This window comes from Filicampus tigris, chromosome 22, assembly GCF_054856515.1.
Source record: "Filicampus tigris isolate MCC_2025a chromosome 22, RoL_Ftig_1.0, whole genome shotgun sequence".
Taxonomy (NCBI): domain Eukaryota; kingdom Metazoa; phylum Chordata; class Actinopteri; order Syngnathiformes; family Syngnathidae; genus Filicampus; species Filicampus tigris.
The window spans coordinates 5,103,924-5,124,351 of NC_141238.1; the positions used below are offsets into that span (position 1 = coordinate 5,103,924).

The 20,428-nt window shown below is 42.5% G+C and overlaps 1 protein-coding gene across 3 annotated transcripts in view; it reads left to right on the forward strand.

Annotated features, from left to right (window-relative positions):
- Nucleotides 1-1,439: 1,439 nt before the first annotated feature.
- plxna4 (plexin A4) overlaps nt 1,440-20,428 on the forward strand; it is a 129,025-nt gene continuing 110,036 nt past the window's right edge. Inside the window, exons 1-5 of one of the 3 annotated variants that reach the window (XM_086021735.1) lie at nt 1,440-1,570; nt 8,802-8,894; nt 8,972-9,146; nt 10,376-10,581; nt 11,091-11,433. The gene's annotated coding sequence lies outside the window, so the exon portion shown is untranslated. Of the gene's footprint in view, nt 1,571-8,767; nt 9,147-10,375; nt 10,582-11,090; nt 11,434-20,428 lie in introns of those variants that run through there. The other 2 variants (XM_086021737.1, XM_086021738.1) reach the window with 2 other exon arrangements.

Genomic DNA, 20,428 nt, shown 5'->3' on the forward strand with positions numbered 1-20,428 from the left:
GGGTGAGAGGAAGGCTGTGTGCATGCAAGCATGAGATTCTTTGTGATTAATCCCCCTCGGTCTGTCAGTCAGCTGGCCTGGCTTCTGGACTCTCCCAGAGGTTAAGGGTTGACTTGTATTATACCGTGTGTGTTGGAGGGCTTTTCTAAAGGTTGGGGATAATGACTCTCGGAGTTCACGACAGGTGCCAATTTCTGTCGCGTCTCTCCCAGTGACCCCGGCGCCTTCTAAGGCCAAGCTAAGCCCGACAATGAGGTTAGATGCCCTCGAATCAAATTAAGAGATGGGCGGGGGTGCATCATACCATCGAAACACGCGGGGGGATTTATGAACGCCTGCGCAATCTCAACAGTGTTATTAATTCAGAAAGCTTCTCTGGGAAGTCTCAACAATGGCTCGGTGTTCTCCTCTTAAGTCTCTGTAAAGTGATTTTACAGCATCAAGCCTAGTTAGTGGGATATATTAACGTCATGTGGCCAGACGTAATGCTGATCTGGTTTGATTGGAATTGAATGCAGAGCTATTTTTTATTTTTTTTTGGTAGCTCCATTTTTAATGCAAACATATCGTGGTAGTTATCAAAGACAGTTTCAACAACATTGCCCATGCGTCCTTGAGTTGTAACTGCTTAAGGGGAACGGCAGAGTTAAAATTCAGATCAGACCACACGAGAGGATGCCTGGAGGGGGGGGGGGGCACCGGCAGTACGGTGATGGATGTGATCAAGTACCGGAAAGGCTACGTGGGCTGAAGGTGAGTGGAAATTGACTTTAATTGAGCCCCAACGGCGAATTGCTTGTGTAAACAAAAAAAAGATCGGGCTGCGATAACGGCAACTCAAATTCGGATACCGTCGGAAAAACACCATCTGGCTTGAGTTACCAAACGCGGCTTCAAATTGGTATTAGACCTTAGATAGCAACATCACCCCAAAATGATGCCCGATCACTAATTGAACACACTAGAACAATCTTACGGTATCATTGATTAAAACGGTACGAGAAATTGCTAGCGCCAGCCAACGACATCAACGTCAAAGCCGACGCCCCCGACAAGACTGAAAGCCTTTAGCACTTGACAAAAGCGAGTGACTGTGGTTATGTCATCTTCCCAAACTCTTTCAGAGGTCTTAGAGCCACGAGTGATGCAATAAATAAAACGATGAGCCGTCAGTCAGATTAGATATAGTGATAACAATCCACAGAGCTATTCTACGCTAAATCGCTGGTATTGACTGAAGACAAGTATAGTGTCTTGAGATACCTTTGTTTTAAAGCATATCAAAGCGACAGATTTTTCTGTGATACTTGTTTGTGTTCTTTTCATTTTTACGGCCTTATCTATTGCCATGACAACTCATTCTGAATGAACGCCCTTTGCCGAAAAAGACAAAACAAAAGCACCATCTTAATGTCTCCACATCATTCCCTTGATTCTTGTGCCGTTTTTGTTCTTTGGCGTAGCGTACCCTCTACCTCAGTAGGTTCCCTCGATGTTCCCAACTGGCTTCCATCCTCCGGCGCATCAAGACGGCGGTGCACTCAAATTGAAAGCCCTGGATGTGATTTCGGTAAGTGGACCTTGTTCAATTAGGGCGGCGGCGAAACGGCAATGTTTCCTCGGATGCCGGCATTGCAGGCAAAAGAGTCAAACACTCCATTGTGGTAATGGGCAAGCAGATGGCAGGCTGCTCTGATGCTTCTGCCCGGCCTGATGGCTCCATTCATCAGCACGCCACCGCTCCCCTAAAGCTCTACTCCGGGTTACGATTTACAACTTCGCACCCCTTCCCTATTCACTCTCTTATTTGTTCTTTTTCGTTAAGAGTCTATCTACTCTTTTACTTTTCACTCCTAAGTCTGCCCTGCCTCCGCAAATCGCTGAAAGTTTTAGCAATGTGAGGGAACATCCTAGCCCTTACCGGATTGTTCCGATTTCCTGTACAGCGTGGTATTTTTTTTAGTTACAAATTGTTTTTAATAATACACCTTATAGTAGATTTTTTTTCCCAATGTCTTGAAGTAGTTTTTTTTTGTCCTGATTTATGTAAATCCTAAATATTAGGTGTTCTTTTTTTTAAAGGATAAAGAATATATGCCGGTGAGTATTATTATACTATCTGTCTACATGTGTTGCTCAACTGTTTGTGTTCAAATATCCGCTGCTTGAAAAATAATAAGGCCACAACTCTGATGGCCTTTGTTGGTTTGTTTGTGGAAAGTTTGCATTGCTGTTAGGTGTCGCCTAAACTGATCCTGATCCTCAAGGTGGCTAGTACCGCATGTATATGCAACGCACGCGTCCATCAAAGATGTATGTTCCGAAGTTAATTCTCAGGGAGAAAACAAACATTTTTAAACGTTTGATAGCATTTTCGAGCAGCGCTAAACCTGTTACTCGGCCGTGCCTAAGCCCATCCAGCCATGAACTGTGAGAGGCCAGTTTAGACTAATCCCTCAGCACTGTAAAATACATTTCCTCGCCCTTTACGAAGGGGATTTAAATGACTTGCTTGTTTGGCCTCACATACTTGTACTATTTCTATACTTGCACACCGTTTCCGACACACAGACAGAGAGAAGAGTTATTTATTATTTACAGTACAACAGGCTTTAGAGCATGTTGTCTACAGAAGGCCGGAGGGCAAACGAGATATTGCACGATAAAAACACACATTGGTGCACCGCGTTCAAGGCCCCAGTCTTGACACAAAGCCTCGGGGCATTCGTGTACCCGTATAGGCTGAGTCCACATGATGTCGCGCTAAAGGGGTCGTGCGGGGACAATGCACACAGAGCCGTTACCAGCAACGCGCAGGAAATTCCATGTATGCCATCGATGCTTAACCCTTATTAAATATTAAATAATTAAATCAAACGTAAAGAATTAAACTCCTTCTGGTGTGTACTTCGCCACCACGGGGCAGTAGAATACAGTCAAGCGGACACACAAAAAAGAAGAGGTTCAGAAATACCGTACAGCGCTCACAGGACAAAGAAAAAAAAAAAATCATCCAATCTGTCAATATTTTATATTATCGTCGAATATTTGAGTTAATGATGTGCTGCGGGCACTTGTTCATCTTTTATAAACGTATATATATATATATATATATATATATGTATTAGGGCTGTCAAAATTAAAGCATTAACTATGAAGATTAATTTATATTTCATAGCGCACTCACAGAAATTAACTCAGTTAACTCAGTTTTATTTACTTCCTTTCGCCGCTGACCTCTGCTCACTGTGTAGCCAAACTTAGAGGAGAGTCACTGTCACAAAGACGGGACTTTTATGTAGTTTTACTTTCAAAAGTTGCTTGACTGCTCTTTGGAGAAATCCCAAATAATTTTCACACCTTGCACAGCCAAATTCAAATACCATATTAGCTGTACGTCTTTGGTGTATCGTTCACCAGTTGTATTTTACAGGAAAAGAATCGTATTCCAGCATCAAAGAAAGCTATTAGAACAGTCTTTGAATCAAAATATACTTTAAATTTTTTTGCATATGAATTCCAAGATTTTACTCAATATCGGTTCCAAGCTTTGTAAAAAAATTGTAGTCGAAAAACACGATTAATCGCGATTAATTCTGGAAAGTGTTGGGATTAATTAGTTTAAAAAATGTAATGTAATATAACTAATATAAAAAAGGGTTTGAGCGGCGGTGATGTTCCGTGGCGTTCATCCTGAGAGCTACTACTAATCAAGGGGCCTTTCATGGGCCAAAAGGCTGGTGACTTAATTAGGCCTGCTCATGTTAATCACGCTTAAATATTTATCAGGAGGAATTCTTTTGTTTAGCCTTGACCTTTCTCCCTGCCGCGCTCATTAATATGTTGTTGTTGTTTTTGCCGCCGTTGCTCTTGAACGCCGCAACGACGCTCGCCTGCCGGGAGCCGTTATTGATTTTGAGGAAGCGGACATGGCGCTATGTATGAGTCACATTTGGCTTATCAGCACTCGGGTGCGCGTACATGTGTGTTGGAGAAGCCTGAGGGTCAGCGATGTTTGGGGTCAGCTCAGCAGTTTGGCTCAACATCAGCATGGTCCATTTGCTTGTTTCTCATTATTACTTTGGACTGCGCACACGTAGCACTAGCAGGCTAATTGTCGACAACGAGAGCCATGTTGGATTCACTATCACAACCATCAGCGCACAGCCATACACATATCCAGCTTGTTATCCATTGTGTTACGCACCGCAAAATTAATTTGTGTGTTAAAGATACCAGAACTTTCCTGCTAATGACATTGGCTTCAGGGTGATAAACATTCCTCAGCACTCAGGCAAAATTATCCCGGTGTGGCACTTTAATGAAAACCATTAATCATTTATTGTTTCTTTCCTTATTTCTAAAACTTCTTTTGTTCAAAAGACTTGGTGCATAGACTTTTTGTTAACCCCTCAGGTTAGAGTTTTACTGTCTGTGTCTTGCGAGTTAATGATGTGCTTGATGGAATTTAGTAGGATTTTGTACCCCAAAACAACAATGCACTTTCAAGTAATTAGCAGCTAAAGTAATTATTTGGAAAGAAAACAAAGTACAGTATTGTTTAGATTGTTGTTTTGGACTATTCTCCACATTTTTTAAAACTGATACATCATAGTAGGCATAAATATGGCCAAAAAAAACTAATGGTTTTTTTTATCATTTGTGTCTGCCATGTCTGAGAAGTTGTCTTATTTTATTCATTTTATGTTCTATTTTTTGACTTTTTCCAGGCTTTTGACCAATCGGGTTTTGGAGATGATCAGCGAGTTTAAAAAAAAAAATAGATAACCGATCACCAATCCGATCAGAAGATTATATGTATAATTCACAGTCATTTAAATACATTTGGGGAAATATTAAACCCTAAAAATTGTAATTCATGAAAAATGTTATATGTTTTGTATTTATGCTGACCAAAACCCTGCAAATGTTCCACATATTTACATTTTTTTTTTTTACCATTTTTTTTAATGTGAATATTTGAAACGCTCGTTTTGTTTGATGATTGTTAAATAATATACAGACATGCCTTGACTTCTGAATTCAATTCGTTCTGTGACATGCTCATAACTCAAATCATCTTTTCCGTATTGAAATGAATGAAAATACCAGTAATCCATTCACAACCACCATAAAACACCAACAAAACCATTTATAATTTATAATAATAGCATGTTGCAGAGCATAAAGATTATATGTCTGTGAGTATTGTTATACTGTCTGTCTACGTGTGTTGCTTCACTGTTCAAATATATGTGGCAGAAAGTGATGTCACACTGCACCTAGTGATGCAATTTGTCAGCTCATTTATGGCAATTTGCATGATGTGCTAGCGTTCAGCTATCTTTTATTCCTAAAACAAAGTTGTGTGGTTGTTTTGCAAACATGACATGTAATTCTTAGTGTTTTCCAACTAAATTTGCCTCTGTTCAATCACGATTTAACGCAGGATGACAGCAAACAACATATGTGACACAACAATACACCTGCAGCAGCAGATTTTACCTTACCCAACAATAATAATATTTTTGCGCCGCCCGTGTTTGTGTGGGAGCTGTACTCATTTGTCATGTGTCACCGAGGCGCGTATGTGTGCGTGTGCACGTAAGGGAGTACGGGAAAACGTGGGCGGGCTGTAATCACCACACGCAGGTCAGGAAGTGACCGCGAGCGCTTTGGATGCGACCACGTGTGCGCACAATCACACCGCTGAATAAAAGATTTCATGTTTAAGTGCTGGCGTTTTGCATTTGAAATCGGCGCAGAGATTTTGCTGCGTATCGCGTATATTTTACAACTGCTCAGTCAGCCGTCATAGTTAGTTGGTCTTCAGAGGATAAAGAACATGTGCCTGGGAGTATAGTTATATTTTCTGTCCAAATATCTGTTGCTGAAAGGGTTATACCACCACAACACTGATGTAATTGCTCATTGTTTTGCATTGTTAGCATTAAGCTAGTCGACTTTAAGGCTAAGCTGTGTGGTTGTTTTAAAGTCAACCTAAACATATATTTTTTCAAGAATATGTTCCATGTAAGCCCGCTAGTTGAAACAGGGCATTCTGATACATTTTGCGTTTATGGAATAAGAGTAAATCCACTCGTTTTTAGCCATCTCTGGGGGCGGCCATTTTGTCACTTCCGTCGACTGAAAATGACCTCACAACTACTCAGGTTCTCAGGTAACGGCCAATCACGGCTGACCTATTTTCCGAAGCTGAGCCGTGATTGGTCGTTACCTGAGCCCTGAGTAGTTGTGAGGTCATTTTCAGTCGACGGAAATGACGCCCACTGAGATGGCTAAAAACGTCTGAATTTTGCTGCTTAACTCATCTTCCACAAACGCAATATTTATCAGAATGGCGTCTTTCAACTAGTGGGCCTGCTGGGAACATATTCTTGAAAAAAAACGTGTTTGGGTTGATTTTCCCCCTTTAAATATGCAACAATTCTCTTTTAGGCCTGTTTGACAGTGAACGTCAACTGAGAGTGGAAATGAACAGCCTGAAGTGTCTTTTTTTAAGAATTGTTCACCATCTGCCAAACTGCTGCTCATTGTGAAGTGAGTTGATGATATTTGGGGCCTCAGCCTCGCGGAGAAAAAAAAAAAAAGTCATTTTTGAGCTCGTGTTGTCCAATGTGCAGTAATAACATTGTGTTTCTTGCTGTTCGGATGCAGTATAGTGCTAGTAAAAATGTTACGATTGCCTATTACACCGCTGTTTCAGACCTCACAAAAAAGGTGTCAACATTAAAAAAGGAGTCATCATTACATTGCGTTTGTTACTGTTCACACACAAGATAGTGGACTGAACTTTTTGTGATGCAAACCTTCGTCCTCTTCTGTGGACATAGTTGCGTATTTGTTTGTATATCAGTGTTGGAAAGGATGCAGAATACAGGAAAAGAAGATAGAAGAGTTTTTTTTATATTATTATTATTCTTTCGTCCTCTCTTTGTTTACTTTCTCTTTTTGTCACCCTCTCGCTCTCTTCTTGTGTTTGAAAGATTGAATTAACGGTAGCACCAATAAGATGGGGAAAAAGGTCAGACGGAAAACAAACTCGCATCAACCGTGTTTGCTTTAGTCCTAAAGTAGTCAAATCAGCGTGGAGAAGAAACGACCTTCCAGTTTCCAATTCCCCAAATCAAACAAACGCTCATTAAAAGCCTCGCCGTCGTCGTCATCTCGCCAATTCCATTTCGCCCAAACGCACACATCTCGGCCCCGAGACGTAATCCTTTGCTTTATTTGCATCCAAATAAGACAAAATCCAAGGGATTCTTATCCACGATCACAGCCAATGTAGTGTGGAGTCTTCGTTTATCAGTGTGCAAATCAGCCTTTTTTTTTTTTTTTTTTTTTTTTGCATGTCAATAAAGTCCATGAAGGACATGGTGCATGCTGTGGAGTGGAAAACAAAAAAACGACACACTCGCTTTAAACACAGCGCAGTCAATAAGCCGTCTCCTGAGTTAGTTTGGAACAGTGGCTATTCCTAGCCTTTGCTTTAATTTGTCCCTTTTCTCTCAGCTTGTCTCCTTCAGCAGGAAGCAACATAAATCCACGTCGGGCTTTGTACCTGGTGTGTAGCGGTGACTTGGATGTCTCAAACACACACGACACACGTGCGCGCAACTTGCACTGTGTGACTGGCATGCGGAGTGCACACACTGCAGCACAATGTCCTTCTCTCTCCCTGGTTTGTCCGCGGACAGGACTGCGTACCTAATGAGTTGTCCTGGGACTTGACACACACACTCGCACACACGCTCACATGTCCATGCCTACATTTGTTCCCTTTCACTTGTGAGGACTCAACAAGGATGTCACACTTAACTTTTTTTCCAACTAAGGTTCAAATTAAAAGCACCAAAGTCGTGACATATGTGTATATATATATATATATGTGTGTATATATATGTATGTATGTATGGATATACCCATTTGCCAATCAATATTTTCGCAAAGTTCAAAGTAAATAAAAAGAAGATAAGATTACATTTATGACCAGAGCCCCGCCCCTTGATGAAATCCAGCCCATTAAAGTAGCCACATAGGACACCCATTGCATCAAAATCCCAAGTCACAAATGTGATTACGCCATCTCCTGTCTTGACAGTTTATTGAAAACAATGAGGCTGGTTGACCTGCTTCAAAAGCAATATTGATATATACTGTATAAAAATTCCACATTATGGGCGAGATTGATGGATCTATCGTACTTGTAGATTACACGCTCAAATATGAACATTTGCATTAAGTATGATTTGCATGCTTCTCAGTTATGGTTATTTTTGCACTGGAATATGAAGAACATAATAATTCACAAAGGAAAATTGCGATGTGTAGATTAGTGTAGATTAAAGATAGAACTGGTGTTTTCTTACGGTCGTTTAAATTCTGTTGCGATGAAACAAATGTGTTTCCAAGCGTCACGTAAGCAAATCTCTATCAACAGCAGCCATCATGCATAATTTACACACTTCCTGTTGCGTGTTAGCACACACATTAAATGATCTGTCAGTCATTCAGTGAGGCCATTCACAGTAAATTTGGCAGATTGCGATATTTTTTGCGAAGGCTTCTTAGCAACGTATGCTTATGACTGAATCAGAATGACGCGCGAAAAAGCACGAGGCGTCACATGTTTTGATTGCAGTTTGTAAATCGAGTAGTCTGACAAAAATTGGTTTTGTATTACTAAACACAAGAGGTGCATGTTTTATTTTCTGATGCGGTATGTTATTTTATATGGCTTTTAAAACCTGGTGAGTGACGTTTCGAGTTATCCGGGTTAGTCTTTGCAGCCCTGGTTTGAACCCTACCTTCAAGAAGCAGCACCGCCACCTCCAGGCCTGGAGGGGAACAGCATCACTTGGCACACAGCAGAGGTCTGTGCTCAGAGCATCATGGCAGTTTTTGTTTGCTTGTCTCTTGGCATTTATAATTTGCGTCCCCGGTCTCCAAGCCCCCGGACCATCTGCAGCACCCATGGGTTCAATTCTTTGGGGGGACGGCTTGGAACGGATCTCCGGAGACACGGTGGGCAAAACTCACCTGGTGCACACACTCGTGCACATGGACAGACAGACAGACAGACAGGCGGGCAGCTGCTGTCCTGATAGGGAGGCTAACTGAAATGGGTAAACATACACCCACGCGCTCACCAAATAAAAGTATCAAGTCATCAATATGCAAACTAACTAATTACGTGACACGGTCAACACGGCGGTCCACGGGAGCCTCGCGGATATATAAACACAAATGTCAGCCTCAATACCATTTACCATCTGACTGCGCATTGAAAAGCTATTTACTATCCAAATCAATGGAATTTGAAAGTGTCATTCACGGCGCATGAGAGCTCATTATAAAAATGAGACATCATGCACGAGGCTGACACATGCCGTGTTGTTGCTTTTCAAAGTCTGGAATTGGATGGGGGGGGGGAAACATTTCTATTGAGATGGACACCAAACATCATCATTGACAGCTTTGTAAATGTCCCCAGAAACACACACACAGTTTGTATGTGTGAATTGAGCTGCCCGTTCTGGTAGAAATTTGGTTGGATTTCATGCTAAAATGATCGATTGCATACGACCCTGACAGAAAACATGACATCAGAATCTGTTAACTACACGCTGCGTTTTTTTCTTTCTTTTGTAGTCCTGCTCACTTGAATGTTTACACTGTGCAATATCTGCAATCACCTGCAATACTTGAATCGTGAAATGCCGGCATTATTTTAATTTTAGATCCAGATTTTTCAATGTAAGTAAAGGGAGACTAGCAAAGTAAGAATTTGATTGCTCATTGCTACCGTTGTATTTACTGTGCATATGACAAACATCTTGAATCTTGACAACAGGTTCAACAATTTAGTAGGATTTTGTACAAAATGATTTTGTAACTCTAGTCGGGACATGCATGCAGGTGTTTGTTGTCGTTCAATTAAGGTTTCCAAAGCAACCGAATACGTTTTTTTTTTTAATTTGTTTTAAAGAATATCATTGGCCGTTGAATGCGTCAATCACCAGCACGCTTAGCAAGTTTAGTTGCGACTATATAACATAATTAGTCAATTAAAAAAAAATACTGTCGTATATTGAGGTAGCATACAAATAACACATGTTGAAAATCAATCAAAAACAAATATTTGAAGCATAAAATTCAAATTCATAAATATATTAAATAAACACATCCAGATAGTATAATATATTGCAAATAAAAACACAATCCTAAATGAAGTATATTAATAATAAACCAATCAAAATAAAGTGATGAACACTACGCATAAATGTCAGAATTGCAATCTTTTTTTTTTTTTTTTTAATTAATTTTTTTTAATTATTATGATTTTTATTCCCAGGCGTACCGTTCATTGTGACCACCCGCAGTGCTGCTGAGCTTCCTGCACCGTCCCTTTGGCCTTTAGGTGGCACTCTCATGCAGGGTTTCAAGCATGAGGAGTCCTCCTTGGGAGCGATCTGCAGGCAGAAGCCAACTGGGAACAGAGGGAGGATGCTGCAGACCCCCAAAAAGAGACCTTCAAATCGCATTCGCACCAATTGAAAGGTGCTTTTACGCCTTCCACCTCCACCTAGTTCAAACCACATACCATAATGAGGCTGCTTGAATACTAATTGCGCTAATTGGACCCACCCCCGAAGCATTTAAATGCTCATCAAAGAGATAAATAATGTAGATTTTAATCACCCCCAAGACAACAAAACTGCCTTTATATGGAAATGACATCCCCAAACCTGCTCCCCCCGCCCCCCTCCAAAAAAAAAAAAAAAGTACATGCAAATTCTTTTCTTTGCTTGACTTGTGCGCGGAACGTCCTCCTCCTTGCGGTGTGAAGGGCAAAAGCGCCCAACTCCGAGGCATCCCTCTTCCTCCTCCCCGCTTCTCCCCTCCTCCCCCTCGTCTTCCTCTCACTCCCACTCTGCTGCAACCACCCCCTAAGCGTCACTTGAGCAGGAGCGCCGCACCGAGTCGCATCCCGAACTCTCCGTGCACACGCGCTAACCTCTTCCTCCTCCTCTTCTCCCTCCGCCCCACCCCCGCCCCACCCCCCCTAGACAAGAAGTGCTTCCTCGCCGGGGCATGGCAGGTGCGGCGGCCGGTTGTGAGTGCGCGCTGAGCGGCGTGTTAAGCTCCGGCTGACCGGGGGATGCTGCTGATGCTGGAGGTCCGCAACTGCAAGCTCGTGGAGGTGTTTTTTTTTTTTTTTTTTTTTTTCCTGTGTGGATTTAAAGTGGACTCGCCTCCCGGGCAGGATTTAATAGAAGCTTCTCTCATTCTTATGTCTTTTGGGAGATAGGAAAGAAGAGCTGCTTTTTTTTTTTTTTTTTTTTTTTTTTTTGGACGTGCCTCTCTTGCATCCGCAGTGCGGCTGCGAAGTGACATCTGCAGCGAGTACAGGTAAGCAGGTAGACCCGTTTTAGGCTTCGCGCACTTTGGATGCGGTGATAAACGCGCACGCTTTTTTTTTAAAGCATGCTGCATATTTTATAGGCTCGGCTACGGTTCCAAACAAAAGCTTTATATGAATTATTCTCTCTGTGCTCGTTTCATACACTTCTTGCTTTTAATAAGGTGGTTAATCATGCCGAGTTGGCTGAGAGGGACTCAACTCACACATTCTAAAATGAAATACCTTTTCAGGGAAATTGGACCAATAGTGTTACTTGGCAGGTGAGACCCATCGTTAACGTGCTTGTGTTGGCTCATCACGTAAAAAAAAAAAAAAAAAAAAAAAAAAAAGATATGTTTGTCTTTTGTCGTCGCAAATCCACATTTTCTTTACGTTTCAGTTCATAGTGCAAGTCTGTGTGTTCAAAGTATGGCCGGAGGGGCTGCCGCATATGAGCCCCGGAGGCTTCGGTGTAGCTCTAACGCCGCTTTCATACATGCACGTACAGACGTGGATTTGTATACTACAGATTACGCGCTGCAAGAATAATGAGAATCGGGCATGTGCGGGGATGGCCACTTCTTTAGGCACGGTCAGAGAGGTGCAAATGATTGTAATCGAAGAATATTTTAGGAACACTTCATTATTGCACTGTCCGTTTGGTACACTTTTTGGCGTCAGAAGTGGCCCATTAGTGTGCGTTACCAGCGTCAAGGTCCCCGCTGAGGGAAGAGGGTAAATATTTGAGTCCCAGAGGAGGAGTTGGATAATCCTATCTGGTCGCAGGCCGGGCAGTGAGCGAGTCACGTTTGACATATGACCTACCCCCCCCCCCCCCCCCACACACCCTCCCGTCCGTCAGGCGTGGTGTTATGGTTACAAGGGAGCGCGGCCTTGTCAATATCGTGCCCGGGTGATGCTTAATCTCGATGTTTGGCGGAGTCGGGCAGACTTGGCGGAAGTGCGTGTCTGCGAGTGTGTGAATGAAGTGAGATGGAGACGCCGGTGAATGATGAGGCTGTGCGGCAAACATGAATGGTGCTCTCTGTTTGTTCTGCGGCTCCGATTAGGGCCGTTTTCAACAATGGTTTTCTTTCTCGGGCATTTTCCAGACGTTACTTTCTTGGGGCGCTCTGTTTTGCAATAATGTTCCTTGGGTTAAGGTGTGCGGCGCCACCTGTTGCAATGGCACAGTTCATGAGGCTAAGCATCATTCGTGCGGTTATTTTGAGTTTTTAGTGGGCCAAAAATATGCAACATTGAATAAAGTAAGGATCATTGATGAAAGAAATGATGAGCATTTTATTTTGACAATAGTGAGAACATTTTTAGGGGGGAATAAAATTGATTGGGGAGAAAATAGAAAAACTGTAAAAAAAAAAAAGGAAAATAAAGTTAGATAAAAATACAATGCAAATGTTTCCTTTTATTTAGTCATAAATACATAAATAATGTATTTGATTTTTTTCTTTATTTAGACCTTTAGTGAGAAAAAAAGTTAAAGGAATTTGTAAAAACTGTGTTTTTAAATATGAAAATCAAAAGCTTGATAGCCCATCTTTTCGTCAGACTACTCGCACAGTTGCCTTAGTCATATCTTAACATTTTCGGAAAATAAGAAAAAAAATTTTTTAAATGCATTTTTCATGTATCTTCCAAATGACATACAACAAAAACTTTTAAAAAAGTGACTGACGTCCAATCTCAAAATGTTGTGCAACTACCATTGGTGGTACACAGGCTCCCTCTCGCGGTGCATGAAAAAGAAAATACTGCCTAATGACGGTTCAGTTGTATTTAACTTTTTGTGTAATCCATTTGCTTTGAATATTTTTAGGGTGGTGCTTGGTGTAAAACGTCTGAGAACCACCAACCGAGGCAATTTTGCAATTACCATTATATTTTACTCCGTGCTGTAAATTATTGCTTTATTTGGCTTCAAACAAAACCAGTTACGGTTTACTTGTCTGTGATCTTTTTTTCGGGGATTATATAGCACTCAATTGATGGAAAGACACTTTATTCAAAGCATGGGCATCTCTGCCCTCTGATGACAATAATTGCTTCCAAAAGAATCATTTAGCCTCTTTGGATGCAAATGTGACTGGGACTGCAAATTGATCCTTGCGGATCTCCAGCAGTAGTGGAGATCAATGCGTGGTACACACCTTCCTTTTTATATGTTAGCGCCTCGCTCAAAGCTGCCGGTAAGGACTTTTTTAGTAGTTTGTGTATTGGGGTGGGCAAGCAGAAACACTGACAGGATAAGTGATAGCACAGCAGCATTATGTTTTGGGGATGTTACATGAGAGATTTTGTGAGGCTTACCCTGGTGTTTGCATACTTTTCGCAGTGATACCTCCTTTTTTAAAGACTTTTTGTGATTTTTCTCCCCGCCCCCCCTCCTCGCTTTTGTTGATGGGATTTGGAAATGCGTGTGAATGCAGTGATTGACTCCCAGCCAGGCCCCAGTACTCCCCCGCCAAGTGCCGGGGAGAAGTTAGTAGCATTCCTGGAATGAAATGTTTTCATTGCTTGTTGTGTTCTGGCCCAGGCTGCGACGGGTTGATTGCTGTGCTAAAGCTCACTAATGAATTTTACCACATTTTAAAGAGCGAATTGCACTTATGGCTGCTTGTTTGCTTACGCGTGACATCATCAGTGGCAGAGACTCATACTTGTATACATTTATATACATTAGTGGTGAGTGCGCGTCACCATTTTGTTTGGGAGGAGGGTAATTTACTCACTCTTGAATTGTGACACGCAACATTCTTTACGTGTCCCCATGGTAACCTGCTTTGCCAACTCCAAACTTCTCGGAAATTGTCCTTGGCCGGTGAAAGAGAAATGATGAGTGGATGTGTTAATGTTGGATGGCAGTAACTGGAAATGCACCAACGATAAATGATGAGTGTGAGACTTTTGCGCATACTGTCACTTGAAGCTCCGTTTTGTTATTATCATGAGAGGATTGGGGGCACACTTATAAGGGAAGTTGTAATGCTATGAGAAAAAAAAGAAATCGTTAAATAGTTGTAATTTTACAGAATAGCTGTTTCAAAATAATTTGTTTTTAAAAATGTTTACAGGAAAAAAAAACTCAGCTCACGGAGTACGTAAGATCGAACATAACGCATGCAACCCAATAAATAAATAAATGCATGTATAAATACGTACTTGAGTGCATATTATTTTGTATTAAAATATACAAGTAATACTATGTTCAACAGAGTAAACATACAGAAAAAGTAAAAAAAAAAACAACCTCGTTTTATGAGAAAAAAGTATTAATAAAATTGTAATTTTACAAAAAAAAAAGTAATTTACAGGGAAAAACTTCATTATTCAAGAAAAAAGTCCGAAGAAGTCAACCCAAGCATATTTTTTTCAAGAATATTTTCCATCCCTAGTTGGAAAAAGGCAATATGGTTAATATGAAATATGAGTTTAGCGGCAAAATCCACCCATTTTTAACCATCTCAGGGGGCGGCGGCCATTTTGTCACCTCTGTCGACTGAAAATGACATCACAAAACCTCAGGGCTCATATAACGACCAATCACCTGTTTTCTGAAGCTGAGCAAGAATGACGCAAATATTACCACTTTTAGCTAAGTTTACATGTGGTATTCAGTACTGAATGTACACAATGTGAGTTGTTGTATTACATCAAGCATCCAAGTCACTTCCCCCCCCCCCCCCCCCCCCCCCCCGGGGCAGAAATATAACTCCTAACTTCTGAATGAGCATTTCAGCCTTTCCTCCCCTTCTTTTGTGTCCATCTGTTTTGCATTGTCACGCCGCAGTTCATCCAGCGGAGCTTTGCTTTTGCCGTTCCGGGGGCCCCGGCGGCAAATCTGGCAGGCGTGCGTTACTTACTATATGTTTGTCAGAGCCTCGCCGGGTCTCTGCGGGGCAAAAGCAACAGCGAGGCGCTAAGAGCTCGGTGGAAAATCAGGGCGTCAAAACACGGGCCGTGACCGCGTGTGAAGCGACGAGAGGGCGGGGGGGGGGGGGGGGGGGGGGGGGGTTGTGTGAGGGGGGAGAACAATTTGCATCCTCTCGCTTGTAGCTGTGAAGAACGACAGGCTGGCATGCGGGCGGGCGGGCTGGCTGGCTCGGAGAAAGCTTGTCTGATGTGTTTATGCCACGGGCTTTTGAGGGCTGCGGTTGCACACGCGGCGAGAACATCTGAAGGGAGACAAACAAGCGGGGAGGCGAGGCAAAAGGCCCAGTAATGGAGTGCAAACCTGCCTACACTCACTTTAAACACCTCCCAGCGCTGGGTAACCACTTTAGAGGAAATGTATAAATCAAAACTCTTACTAATAAGTCCATGCAATTAAAAGGGGGGCCTTTACACATCAAGCCCGACTTGTCAGTTTTCTGCTCGGCTGTTTATTGGATGCCCACGTATGAAAAACATGATGGAATAAAAAAAAAGAAACGCGTATAGAACAATCCCCCCCCTGTGTATTTTCTTTATCCTCTGTGAAGAGTGACTCATATAACCCCTTTTTGGCGCTTATTTTCGCCAAATTTGTTCAAACAGACCCACGTTGGGTTCAATTTGATGTCATTGAAAACAACTCCTCCTCCATGCATCCAGCTGTGTATATTTAAGACTCTTCCTCATCACCACTCTGGATTAGAAAGGGGCGACGCCGTAATCCAGACGCTGCCATCCGTCCAGATGTGCTTGAAGACTGGCTGGATTAATGTTTTTGTCCGATAGTTGGCAGCAGACTCAACGGCTAAAGTCAATTTTCGGACAAATTAAATGTTTCATTCTAATCACCAGCACAAAGCCTTGTAAATTATCAAGCGTTTTGTGGCTAAGCGCTTAATCCCGGAGGTCAAATCTTCTCGGGAGCATAGATTGGGAATCAGATAGGTCAGTGGCACATGGATCCAAATGGAGATGGGGGTCAATATGGCAAAAAGGATGAAATTGTCACGTTTCGACTAAAATGTTGAAAGTCACTCAAGTAGGGTGCGGGAGAGGTGAAGCGGCAAGGAAACAGGACAAAATGCAGCAAAAAAGAGGATGAAACTCGTGAAGTGAGTTTCCAGCAAATGGTAGCCGCTAAAAGTATTGTCAAGTTCCGATGACAGCTCACCCCTGCGTTCCCTCAAAACGTGTCCCGACTTGGATCACGGCAATACAATCCCGCGCCCAAGTTTCCCTCAGGCTTCCTTGCGTGTGTGTCAGCACGTCTGCCCGTTAGACACAGTGGAGTGTTCTAAGCAAGCCAACCGCCAAAGCTGTGATTCACGACGCCAATAATCATCTGGCCGCGTTCCATGAAGGTGTTCCAAGGTTTCTCCCGCGCGGTCTCAAGGCACGGCCTGCTAACACAGAGCTGTGATTACTGTTATTATTTACACAGGGACTCATTTTTGGATGTGACACTCTCCTCTATCTTTTATATTTTTATTACAGCCCCAACACCAAATCATCTCCCCTTTATATAGGGTCAATGTTATTTTGCTCGTTTTTCAACTAAAATACACTCACAGGGCGCTTTATTAGTTTAATAAGATCCAATACAAGAGCCACATCAGTTGAGATCATATTACTTTTGCCCATTTCTGTATCTGATGTTACAATAACAGTTATTTACATTTTTCTCAAGGTTTTTGTTAAGAAGAAACACTACTTTTACTCAATGGGTCATTGCGCATTTGCGCTGTGAAGCGCCATCCAATGAATTGTGTCATTGTATTGAATAGGGATGTAACGATTCACTGAAGCCCCGATTCGATTCGATTTCCAGTTCCCGATTTTCGATTCGATTCGATTTTTAAAAAAAATCACTACCATGCTTGTCTCTGTGACAAAACATCATTTTTTTAGCACTCTAAATTAGTACATTCTAATGAACTAGGTATGTTGTCTTTTAAGTGTTTCTGCATAGGGCTTGTGAGTGCCGAGTTTGATTCGTCTCGATTCAAATCGATTATTCGATTAATCGTCACACCCCTAATATTGAACTGTGTAATGTACTCATACTGAGACATATTTGCATACTTTTGGATATTGTTTCTTTGTGGTTGGATCTCAGATTGTGGCAAGTGAGCGACTTGTGTAAAATATCCGGCGAAAACCACAACTCATTAGCCGCAACATTCAAACCAGATTTTCAGTGTGGGTGCGTTTGTTCGAAGCTGAAAGCAAGAGAGAGGGAACGACTGAGGATGAGTGGCCAGAGGCGAGAGCTGATTCGTCTTCTCCCTCATCTGCGTCTGGGAATTACACGAGTGAAAAAAGGAGGACCGACCGCTTAAGGCTTTGAATTAGCTCCCGGAACAAAAAAAAAAAAAAAAAAAAAAGAAGCGGCGCGGCCTTTTAAACATTTAAGAGCGATTCTTGGCTACAGTGGTCTTAATTACGGCAAAGTATCTGTCTTGTTGATTGGGAACGAGGGTGTGTGTCACTTGGAGGGATGATGGAGAGGGTATCGTAACACGAATGAGAGCGTTAGATTTAGATTACAGGGAATTATGAAAGAGCGGCTTTTGGAAAACACTCTTTCAGGTTTTGCGGCGACGATACATTGAACCGTCGTCATTTTCCAGGTTGAATTTCCTTTTCTGAATTGGTTTTAATATGCGAAGGCGGGGCAAATATTACGCAGATGGCGAGAAGATGGGCAGATGTCGGCTAAAATCTACAGGGTCCAAGTGTTGGATCGTTGCCTGGCTGCGCCACCGTTTTCTTCAACATTCCAGGAATGGAAATTGAAGGGATGGGAAGACTTCAAGCACGGAAATATAACAATCACCATAATCTCATTTGACCTTGTTCCTGTCTCCCTCTGATGTTGTATTATCACTTTTCTGTGAAGGAAAACATGATGTCTGTGGTATGGGGGGGGGGCGGCGCCAGTTGCATGAGCCAGATGATAACTGCCGATTATTCATGACCTCGCCTAAGGAGAACTAGGCGGATCCTTGATCAGGGTACATCGTCAAATACCCATCCTTCCCTGTTTTAGATATTCCAACATCTTTTTTTTTTTTTTTTTGCTCGTCTTCATGATATCTGTGTTGGATTAGACCCTCCCCACTCGCCGATCCAGAGTGGGTATCCGGTGACAGTAATCCACGCCGCTAATCCGCGTCTTGATGTAAACACCCAAGGACGTTGCGGCTCCTCCTCCGCCGCTACTGTCTTCCTGAGAGGAATGAGTGTGCCATCTGTTCAGGGTGTTAGTTTAGCCCCGTGTCAGGCCTGATCGCTCAATCTTTATTTATTTCTGCGCGTGGATAGAAGGGGAGCTAGCGGGATTAGTTCAAGGGTGCAGCTTCATTTCATTGATGGCGGTGACGAATCATCATCAAATCAAATTTGTGCTGATGTCCAGGTTGGAGTTTGGCATGACGGTTTTCTGGTGGTTCTGTCACACCGGCTCGGAAACCAGGCCTTGGTGGTGTCTAGCATCCCAGATACGGCCAGGGCTGCCTTTATAGGAGCAATTTGAATGTTTGTGTTTACGGAACCTTTGACAACAAGAGTCTTCAATCCTGATTCAAATGATCAGGACAGAAGATAGATCATGATCCGGATCCTTTGACTCAGGAGTGTTGCAGCAGGGAGGGATGGAAAACAAGCAGGACAGCGGACCTCGAGGAACAGGATTGAAGACCCCGGTTGTAGGAGGTTCCGTATACACAAAAATGCTAATTACTCCAATAAAGACAGGTCTGGATGTATCTGGGCTCTATCTGTATCTGGTATCCGGATTGTTGTCTAGATTGTGCCCTGATCATTTGAATCAGGGTGTGTTGCAACAGGGGAGGGATGGAAAAGAGGCAGGACAGCGAATCTTGAGGAACAGGATTGAAGACCCCGGTCCTACAAGAAGGTCAGATGTCGGATGCACGTTGGAATCACAAACTGGTCCAGCATTAGGTGACCAAGTGTTGTCGTGGCGGTCAAAGAGACACCACTGTCCGAGTATCATCAACAAGTTTTAAATCAGTTGAGTTATGTCATATTCATTTTGATTAGATTACTGGAAGTAATGACGCGGAAATCAGTTTTTCGTTACACATAATCTCTATTCATAATTACTCATTGTCACTCACTCACACTCTCTTAATCCCATTTGCTTGTTGTGTTCAAATTTTTAAGCAGTTTACCGAAGACACTTTATCTGCACGTCGTCATCTTTTTTTTTTTTTTTTGGGAGGGGGGTACACTTAAATGCTTCAGTCTTTGAATAGAAATAGATCATTTTGTCAGGCTCTTGCTCTTGAACGTCGTCGCCTCCAAATTGTCACGTCTCGCCCCGACCCTCCATTTACGCCGTCATCACCGCTAAAACTAAAAGGAGCGTCTGACAGATCCATAAAAGATTGTCTAAATGCTGTGGGAAATTGGCCAATTTGGAGGAAGTTGATCTTTGATTTTTGCTAATGGTTGCTCATTACTTTTTTTTCTTTTTTCTTTTGGTGGGGTACGGGCAAGACTGAATCTGGAGATCAGGCAACTTTGTGCCGTATGCCACGCTTATTGTATGAAATCCCACCGTTTGGTGTCGAACCAAACAAACGAACCACATTTACTTGACGTACCTTGCTCCGAAGTATGTGACACGGTAAGATCAGTCAGCTTTTTATCTGCTCAGGTTGATTGTGCTTGCCTGGATGTTACACAGATGAATGCCAACTTCCCTCCGGGGAGACCTAACGAGCAGGTGACACTTGCAAGGCAGCGCCGTGTTTACAGGAAGGGCTGTTATTTTCCTAGGGTCGCCTTCCTTCTCTGCTCATTTCTAACGAACCGAACCGAACCGAACGTCATTGTTTGGAGTGACCCCATGACATATGAGTAGGCTCATTTCTGCAAGCGCTAGCGTTTTCCCCTCCCTAATTATTGTTCCTCTTTGTGCTAGTTTGTAAAAGACAAAGCGAAGGTGCTGCGCGGTGTGCAGAGTCAGCAGGTGATGCGCCCTGTTGGGAGGCAGCGGAGAAATCGCCAAAGGTTGCAAATTGC